This window comes from Bubalus kerabau, chromosome X (assembly GCF_029407905.1).
Source record: "Bubalus kerabau isolate K-KA32 ecotype Philippines breed swamp buffalo chromosome X, PCC_UOA_SB_1v2, whole genome shotgun sequence".
Classification (NCBI taxonomy): Eukaryota; Metazoa; Chordata; class Mammalia; order Artiodactyla; family Bovidae; genus Bubalus; species Bubalus kerabau.
Genome location: NC_073647.1, coordinates 15,311,550 through 15,322,158, shown reverse-complemented (window position 1 = coordinate 15,322,158; position 10,609 = coordinate 15,311,550). Strand labels below are relative to the sequence as shown.

Sequence of the window (10,609 nt, the reverse complement as noted above, 5' to 3'; positions counted from 1 at the left end):
TCTGTAATGGTGTGCAACTCCAAATACTGAGCACTCTCATGGCTGCTCTGATAGACTATCACAATTTTAGAGTAATAATGAGCATAGATGATATTTCAAAACTAAAATATGATAGGAAAATATAGGTGATTTTTATTGGTGACAAAAATCATTGGCACTACCAAAGATACTGTGGTTTGCTTTCTGCATTCACTAGGAAGGAAAACACATGGAATACCTGAAATTTACCCATGGATCTCTTAGGGACCTATAGATCTAAGCTTAAGAAACCCTGATGAAGATGGTTACCAATGGACAGAACTGTTACACGATCGCCTTTCAACTTTTTACTTATGAATGTTTCACTTTGCAACTATTCATATAACTTTTTTGCTTTTCCTAGTGGGTTTAAGTCTGGAGTGAATAGTTTTTGATTACCATGCTTATTTTTTCTATTTATCTCTAATCCTATTCTAAGATAACACTAGAAATGGACAATTTAAGATTCCCTCCCATATTCCATTTCAGCTTCTAGTCAAGGTATATTTTAAGGAAAGGAGTCAGTAACTTCAGAGGACCATCATGAAATGTCCCAGTTAGACAAATAATGAGCTTAGAGTTGGGGGTTGAAGAAAGAGATGATAAGAATTGATGTACAGGATGCAAAATGAAAATTATCTAAATTGTTGCTATTTATTCCCAACATATTTGCTGTTAACCATGTTGCATTTTGATAATATGAAAATTATTTAATCTAAATGCAAGTAGAATATTTTCTAAATTCAAAAATTCTTAATGCAAGCACTTTAACTTTGACAAATTCCTTTCTCATTGCAAAATAGGAGTACTAATAATTCCTATATAATAGGCTTACTGTGATGATTAAATGACAGAAGTAGTATAAAATTCTAAGCAAAATGACTAGAAAATAGTCAGTACTCAATAAATCTTATCATTTACTATCATTATCACAATTCTTTTTTTTATAGTTAGATAATATTTAAAAATCAGAGGGAAGTCATCAAAATATTTTAAAAAGTCAGCACAATAAGGTTTATATTTTAGAGAAATACAAGTAGTGATATGGCAATGGTAGCTTTTGGTGATATTTATTTTTATCTTATTTTAATATCAATTTATTAGTAATGGCTATCATTATAACATTTTAATACTGTTTCAATTTTGTTTCACCAAGGACAATAACAAGACAAATACATTTATTTTAAAGACTCCTAATCCAGGGACTTTCACAGTTTTGTCGATGAAAAAAAAATTGTACTAACTACTTCAGAAATTATTGCTACTACCAGTCATGTGAATGAAGGTGAAGATGACTTTAAAAATAAGAATTCAGGGGAGAAAAGTTACAGGAATTTGATCATCACAGAAAGGAAGGCACACAGTACATACAAATATCTAGTTTCCAGGCACAAAAAAGGAAATGATGCATTTATTTATCATATATTTGTTGAACGTTAACAAATGTATGTTATTATGTTAGGAACTCATAGGTACATGGGATGCATCAGTTGAATTAAAAAAAAAAAAAGTAAAACAAAACTTCCTGCACTCATGGAGATGATGTTCTAGTAAGGCAGAGGAAGAAGGACAATAAACAATAATTATAATAAATAAATGCCATGCTAAGCTGAAAGGAAATAAGAGCTATGGAAAAAAAATAGTAAATCAGAAGAAAAAAAATGAGAAATTTTGAGGTAAAATAAAGTTATAATCCTAAATCGAGAGGTCAGGGTAGATACACTTCATTTGTACCATACATTTAGGCAAAAATGTGAAGGAAATAAGAAAGTTAATCACATTCAGAGAAAAGCATTATAGGGGAAAAAAATAGCTGGTACAAAAGGTTCTACATTTTTTAATGTGCCCATTATGACAGAAATAATGAAAGGATTCTATTGGGGCTGAAATAGAGAAACTAAAGGAAGAACAGTGGAAGATAAAGTCAAGGAAGTAACATAGGAGTGGGAGGCAGATCATGGAAAGCTTTTGAGGCAATGGAATGACTTGAATTTTACTCTAACTTGGGGAGACATGACAGTCTCCCCAATACTTATATTCTGACTTGTATTTTAAAATAATATTTTTGAGTGCAGTGTTGAGACTTCATTATAGAGCAGCAAGGACATAGTCAGAAAAACCAATTTACACCAAGAGAAATGAATAGGTTGGACTAGGGTGGTAGCAGTGGAGGTGCTGAGAAATGGTCAGATTCTAGATATGATTCATAGGTTAAATAGACAGGGTTTGTTGATGGATTGGATACAGAGTGTGGTGGGGGGGTGGGGAAACAGAGTCTGGGACAGAGTCAAGATTTCAGAACTGAGAAAGTAAAACTGTGGAGTTACCATAAAATGAGATTAAAAAAGACCCCACCCAGGAAGACCAAGTTTGAGGACTTCTGTTTTGAATATGTTGCCTTTTACATGTCTGTTGGATTTCCAAGTGCAAATGCTTAGTAAGTAGTTGAATACAGCGGTCTGGTGTTTAGGAATGTGAAAAAGTTTATTAGGAGTCAGAAGTAATCAAATAAGATGAATGAGAAATCGCCTAATAACAACAGACAGAGGTCTGGTGCAGTTAAGGGAATAAAAGCTTAATTGGCAGTCAATTTAAAAGAAAATAAGACAAGAGTAATTTGAGGTACTGTGTACCATCAACTGTTTCAAGGAATTTAGCTGCAGGTGGAGTACAAAGAAATTAGTCAGCTAGGAGGAAACAAGAAGAGCTTTTTGCTTGTTGTTAAGATGGGAAGAATAAGAGTATGCTGGTATTCTGATGAAAATAATTCATTATAAAACAAGCAGCTAATGATGAAGAAAAGGAGGGAGTTACTGGAATATTATTTTTGAATAGGAAAGAAGAAAGGAGATTTCATGTATAGGTGAGAGACTCAGTATAAATAGGTACACAGAGTTCATGTATGAAACAAGAAGTATACTGGCTCTTAATATGTGCTTGCTTTAGAGCTATAAAAACTGTTACTCATATTATCTGGCAAATAAAATTTACATGGTTTGGTTTTGAGCAAATATATATAAATATATGTAGGCATAGAGACCACTTTGTGGGTATATATGGTAGCAACAGTCTATGGAAGCTTGTTTTTAAACATTTTTACTTTGGAAACTCAAATTTACAAGAGAAAACAGTATAATAAACCTCTATGTACCATTATCATTTCAAATTTAGCATCGTTTGCCAATCTTGTTGGAGAAGGCAATGGCACCCCACTCCAGTACTCTTTGCCTGGAAAATCCCATGGACGGAGGAGCCTGGCAGGCTGCAGTCCATGGGGTCGCAAAGAGTCGGACAGGACTGAGCGACTTCACTTTCAGTTTTCACTTTCATGCATTTGAGAAGGAAATGGCAACCCACTCCAGTGTTCTTGCCTGGAGAATCCCAGGGACGGGGGAGCCTGGTGGGCTGCCGTCAATGGGGTCGCACAGAGTTGGACACGAGTGAAGTGACTTAGCAGCAGCAGCCAATCTTGTTTCATCAAAACATCTGAGTTTTTGCCAAGGTACTGTAATTCAAATACCAGATATTATATTATTTCACGCATAAAATCTTCAGCATTCACTTCTAATAGGATTTTTTTCTTTTAACATAACTACCATACCATTGACACAATACTAAATTTAAGAGTAATCTTGCAATATTACCCAATTCTCAAGGCTGATAATCCTTTCTGTGCTAAGGTGCTTAGTCATTTACTCATATCAGACTCTTTGGGACCCCATGAACTCTAGCCCACCAGGCTCCTCTGTCCATAGAATCCTCCAGGCAAGAAAACTGGAGTGGGTAGCCAGTTTCCTTCTCCAGGGGATCTTCCCAATCAGGGGTTGAAGCCCTGTCTCCTGCATAGCAGGAGAGTTCTCTACCACTGAGCCACCAGGGAAGCCACAAATTTTCATTCCATCCTCAAATTTCACTGATTATCAAGCCTAAAAAGACATAGAGCAACTGTAAACTCTTAGTACTAAGTGAAAACACCAGTCTAAAAAGACTACATACTAGGCAATTCTAACTTTATGACATTCTGGAAGATGTAAAACTGTGGAGACACTAAAAAATCAGTGGTTGCTAGGGATGAGCATAAGAATAGGCAGAGCACAGAGGACTTTCAGGGCAATGAAAACACTGCATCTGATACTCTAATGGCGGATACAAGTCATTATACATTTATCCAAACACACAGAATGTATAGCACAAAGAGTGAAACCTAAAGTAAACTATATTTTGAGACATCATCATTTATCAATGTAGGTTCATTAAGTATAAGAAATTTACCCTCTGGAGAGAAATGCTGATAATGAAAGAGACTATGTATGTGTGTGGGGGGGTGGGGGCAAGGGTATATGAGAAACTCTGTACCATCCTTTCAATTTTACTATGAATCTAAAATTCGTCTTAAAAATATAAAGTGCTATAAAGATTTTTCATAGATAAATGTGTTTATCTATGTTTATTGTTTCATGATCTATGTTTATTTAACTATGTTTATTGTTTATCCTTTATTGTTTCATGATTTGAGGTTATAGTTTGGAAGACTACATCTTCTGGTTATAATGAAATTTATCCATGTTCTTTTCTAATGCTTATATAGTTTCATATTTTACGTTTAGACCTCTGATACATTTAGAATTTCTCTTGGTGCATGAGATGAAGTATTTATCCAGTTTTATATTATTTCATTTGATGATCCAGTTTTCAAATTATCTCTTATTAAAATGTTCTTCTTTAATTCACAGATTGGGGATTTTTGTCTTCATCAATATTGAATTTTCATGTAAAGTTGAGCCTTTGGGGGAACTTCAATAATTTTGTTTCATTAATCTGTCTATTCAAGCATCAATACCATATTATTTTAAAAGAGGCTTTTATAACATGTTTTAAGGTCTATTAAGTTTATCCCACTTCTCATTGTTCTTTTTATCACAGTTTCATGAGGGCTTTTTTTTTTTTTTGGTTCACTCCTCCAAATGAACTTCATAATAAATTATCTAGCTGATGATACTTTAATTGTGTTTGCATTAAAATATAGTTCCATTGTCATCAATTCAATTTCCTTAGTGAAACAGAATGAAAGATCATCAATGAAGAGTGAAGACTAGGGAGAGATATTGGAATATAAGGAGAGAGAAGAGGTAAAGTAGTTATCTAGGAGACAGGAGAGCTGCCCTTATAAGGCAGCATTAAGAATCCATTTGAGGTTTGTGGTCTTGAATTTACATGAATATCAGCCTATAGAGTTGTGTGTTCTTCTCCAGTCGCATTCACCTGCATGAGTGCTAATGTGCAACAAATACATAACTGGGGTTGGTTTGGCCAGTTGAGTTTAGAGAAGGGAGAAGAAGGCAAGAAAAAACTGTAAACAAAATAGAATGATTATAATAACTAACCATGGAATTTAATTTTATAAAGAAATGAAGATTATCAAGGGAAGATCAATGGATTTTAGGTCATGGCTAATTTGTAGTTTTGGTATTTATCAGAGGTAATGAGCTCATGGCATCAGTATGAATTATAATAAATAAAACTAACTACAACTTTGTATATTACACACACCATTAATTGCTATAGATGGATAATATTTTGGGGGTCATTTCAGGTAAATATGTACAATGAACAATCTTATTGGAAAGGAAATTATGAAAGAAATTTCATTTACAATAGCATCAGTATAATAAAATATAGAGGAATAAGTTTAAACAAGGAGGTGAAAGACTAGTACAACAAAAACTACAATATACTGCAAAAAGAAATTAAGATGTAAAGAAATGGAAACCTATACCATGTTTCTGGATTGGAAGACCTAATACTATAAAATATCAATACTTACCAATGCAATCTACATATTTAATGTGACTCTTATTAAAATGCCAATGATGTTATGTGGTAGCCGGGATGGGAGGAGAGTTTGAGGGAGAATGAATACACGTATATGTATGGCTGAGTCATTTTGCTGCCCACCTGAAACACAACATTGTTAATTGGCTATACTCCAATATAAAATAAAAACTTAAAAAAAATTGCCAATGTTGTTTCTCACAGAAAAAAAAAAAGACATCAAATATCCAAAACAATCTTGAAAAACAACAAACTGGGAAGATTCATACTTCCTGCATTTCACAACTTACTACATGCATAGCTATAATAATCAAAATGTTATTGTACTGGCATAAAGACCTGATAGAGAGACCAGAAATAAACCCTCACAATTATAGACATATGACTTTAATTAAGAAAGCTGAAAATATTCAATAGGTAAAGGACAGTCTTCAACAAATGCTGAGAAAACTAGATACCTACACACAGAAGAATGAAGCTGTAACTTAGCCTGACACTGTATACAAAAATTAATTTAAAATAAAAGACCTAAACATAAGTGCTAAAACATTAAAACTGCTCCAAGAAAATATATAGGTAAATCTTTATAACATGGGAATTGGGATTGATTTCATGAATATGACATCAAAATCATAGACAACAAAAGGAAAATTAAGTTGGACTATGTTCTTCAGTGATCAATGCAAAGAAATAGAGGAAAACAGTAGAATGGGAAAGACTAGAGATCTCTTCAAGAAAATCAGAGATACCAAAGGAACATTTCATGCAAAGATGGGCTCGATAAAGGACAGAAATGGTAGGGACCTAACAGAAGCAGAAGATATTAAGAAGAGATGGCAAGAATACACAGAAGAACTGTACAAAAAAGATCTTCACAACCCAGATAATCATGATGGTGTGATCACTGACCTAGAGCCAGACATCCTGGAATGAGAAGTCAAGTGGGCCTTGGAAAGCATCACTATGAACAAAGCTAGTAGAGGTGATGGAATTCCAGTTGAGCTATTCCAAATCCTGAAAGATGATGCTGTGAAAGTACTGCACTCAATATGCCAGCAAATTTGGAAAACTCAGCAGGGGCCACAGGACTGGAAAAGGTCAGTTTTCGTTCCAATCCCAAAGAAAGGCAATGCCAAAGAATGCTCAAACTGCTGCACAATTGCACTAATCTCACACACTATTAAAGTAATGCTCAAAATTCTCCAAGCCAGGCTTCAGCAATATGTGAACCGTGAACTTCCTGATGTTCCACTGGTTTTAAAAAAGGCAGAGGAACAAGAGATCAAATTGCCAACATCTGCTGGATCATGGAAAAAGCAAGAGAGTCCCAGAAAAGCATCTATTTCTGCTTTATTGACTATGCCAAAGCCTTTGACTGTGTGGATCACAATAAACTGTGGAAAATTCTGAAAGAGATGGGAATACCAGACCACCTGATTTGCCTCTTGAGAAATTTGTATGCAGGTCAGGAAACAACAATTAGAACTGGACATGGAACAACAGACTCGTTCCAAATAGGAAAAGGAGTACGTAAAGGCTGTATACTGTCACCCTGCTTATTTAACTTATATGCAGAGTACATCATGAGAAACGCTGGACTGGAAGAAACACAAGCTGGAATCAAGATTGCTGGGAGAAATATCAATAACCTCAGATATGCAGATGACACCACCCTTATGGCAGAAAGTGAAGAGGAACTCAAAAGCCTCTTGATGAAAGTGAAAGAGGAGAGTGAAAAAGTTGGCTTAAAGCTCAACATTCAGAAAACGAAGATCATGGTATCTGGTCCCATCACTTCATGGGAAATAGATGGAGAAACAGTGGAAACAGCATCAGACTTTATTTTTCTGGGCTCCAAAATCACTGCAGATGGTGATTGCAGCCATGAAATTAAAAGACGCTTACTCCTTGGAAGGAAAGTTATGACCAACCTAGATAGCATATTAAAAAGCAGAGACATTACTTTGCCAACAAAGGTTTGTCTAGTCAAGGCTATGGTTTTTCCTGTGGTCATGTATGGATGTGAGAGTTGGACTGTGAAGAAGGCTGAGCGCCCAAGAATTGATGCTTTTGAACTGTGGTGTTGGAGAAGACTCTTGAGAGTCCCTTGGACTGCAAGGAGATCCAACCAGTCCATTCTGAAGGAGATCAGCCCTGGGATTTCTTTGGAAGGAATGATGCTAAAGCTGAAACTCCAGTACTTTGGCCACCTCAGACAAAGAGTTGACTCATTGGAAAAGACTCTGATGCTGGGAGGGATTGTGGGCAAGAGGAGAAGGGGACGACAGAGGATGAGATGGCTGGATGGCATCACTGACTCGATGGACATTAGTCTGAGTGAACTCTGGGAGTTGGTGATGGACAGGGAGGCCTGGCATGCTGTGATTCATGGGGTCGCTAAGAGTCGGACATGACTGAGCGACAGATCTGATCTGATCTGACCTGATGTCAAAATTAAAAATTTCTGCACATCAAAACACACAATCAACAGAGTTAAACAGCAACCCATAGAGTGTGAGAAATACTTACAAATCACATATCTGATAAGTGAACAGAAAACTCCTAAAGTTCAACAGCAAGAAAACAACTTGATTCAAAAATGAGCTAAAGACTCAAACTGATATTTCTCCTAAGATATACAAATGGCCAATAAACATACAAAAAGATGATTGACATCACAAAGAATCAGGGAAATACAATTCAAAACTACAACATGATACTATTTCATACTCACTAGGATGGTTACTATTAAAAAAGGAATCATAATATAACAAGTGTTTATTTGGATGTGGAGGAAATGGAACTCTTGTAACTGCCAGTGAGAATGTAAAATGGTGCAGCTGCTAGGAAAAACAGAATGGCAGTGTCTCCAAAAAATTAAAAACAAAATTGCCATATGATCCAGAAATTCTATTTCTGGGTATGTACCCAAAGGTATTTAAAGCATGCTCTCCAAGAGACATTTGCATACTCACGTTCATAGCAGCGTTTTTCACAAGAGCCAAGAGGTGAAAACAACCTAAGCATTTGATGGAGAAATAGATGAACAAAATGTGGGATATAGTAATATATACAATGGAATATGTTAAAAGTAAGGAGACTTTGACTCAGAATATAAATGAACCTTGAAGATATTTTGCTAGGTAAAATAAGTCAGCCACAAAAAGACAAATGCCATATCATTCAACTTATAATAGGTACAGGGAGTAGTCAAATTCATAAAGATAGAATGTATAATGATGATTGTGAGGGGCTGTAGTGAGGGGGCAATGGGAAGTTGTTTAATGGGTGCATAATTTCAGTTTTATAAGATGAAAAGTGTTCTGGAGATAGATGGTGGTGATTAAGTGCATTCATATTATGATGAATGCACTTAATATCACTGAACTGTACAATTTTAAATTAAGATGGTAAATTTTATGTGTATTATAAATTAAAAAATCAGTTTCCATATGTGTGTATTTCTGGGTTCTTTTCATTCTACTCATCTATTGGGATATCCTACCTTGCTTACTGTACCTCATAATCATTCTTATAATCAGGTAATATTAGCCATACAACTTATTCTTCTGTTTCAAAACTGTTTCAGCTATTCTAGGTCCTTTGTACTTTTATACAGATTTTATAATTAATTTTTCAACTGTGTTAAAAAGCCTACTGGGATTTTATTGGGATTACATTGATTTTATAATTCAGTTGGCAGAAATATACTAACAATAATCACTCATTTGGCCAAAGAAGATAAAGTATCTTTCTGTTTAGATCTTAATTTCTCTCAGCAATACTTGGAGGTTTTCAGTACACAGGTTTAGCAGATGTTGTGTCAGATTTATTCCTGTGTATTTCATATTTTGCAATGCTATTATAAATAGTGATTTTTTTCAAATTCTGATTTCTTGCTGCTAGCATAGAACAATGTAATTAACTTCGCATTTTATTATATATCCTAAAGACTATTAGTTCTAATAGCTTTTTTTTTTTTAGATTTCATCATGTATTCTTCAAGTAAAGACAGTTATTTATTTCTTCCATCCTGAATGCATTTTATGTTTTTATATTCCCTTACTGCACTGTCTCTAACCTCTTGCATAAGGTTGAACAGAAGTGAAAGCGCTCATCCTCAAGTCTGTACCCCTGTATGTAAAGTGTCTGTTTTCCTATTGCTACTTTAAAATTTTTCTTTTTATCATTGACTTTGAACCAGTTGGTTAAATTTTGTCTTGGTATGATTTTCTTATGGTACTTGTGCTTTGTTGAGTTTCTTAGAAATCTGTGTTTAGGGACTTCCCTAGTGGCTCAGTGGTGAAGAACTCGCCTGTCAATACAGGAGACATGGGTTCCATCCCTGATCCGGGAAGATTCCACATGCCAAGGAGCAACTAAGCCAGTGTACCGCAACTACTGAGTCTGTGCTCTAGAGCCTGGGAGCAGAAACTGCTGGGCCCACGTGGCGCGCATGCCCTAGAGCTCCTGCTCTGCAACAAGAGAAGCCACTACAATGAGAAGCCTGTGCACCACAACTAGAGAGTAGCCCCTACTTGCTGCAACTGGAGAAAGTCCACACAGTAACAAAGACCCAGAACGCCAAAAATAAATAAATAAGTACAATTATTTTTAAAAATTTGGGTTTATACTTTTCATAAATATGGAAAGTTCTCAGCCATTATCTCTTCAAATACTTTTTTTTCTGTTTTCCCCTCTCTTTCTTCTTCAGAAACTGTGATTAAACATGTCTCGGGCAAAACGAAGTAGTTCAGTA

General features: G+C 35.3%; 1 long non-coding RNA gene across 2 annotated transcripts in view; it reads right to left on the bottom strand.

Moving 5' to 3' along the window:
- Positions 1-653: 653 nt before the first annotated feature.
- LOC129638712 (uncharacterized) overlaps positions 654-10,609 on the bottom strand; it is a 151,843-nt gene continuing 141,887 nt past the window's right edge. Inside the window, exons 4-5 of one of the 2 annotated variants that reach the window (XR_008707982.1) lie at positions 5,843-5,973; positions 654-3,523 (exon numbers count right to left, since the gene is read on the bottom strand). This is a non-coding gene — a long non-coding RNA (uncharacterized LOC129638712). The remainder of the gene's footprint in view (positions 3,524-5,842; positions 5,974-10,609) is intronic. The other variant, XR_008707981.1, reaches the window with a different exon arrangement.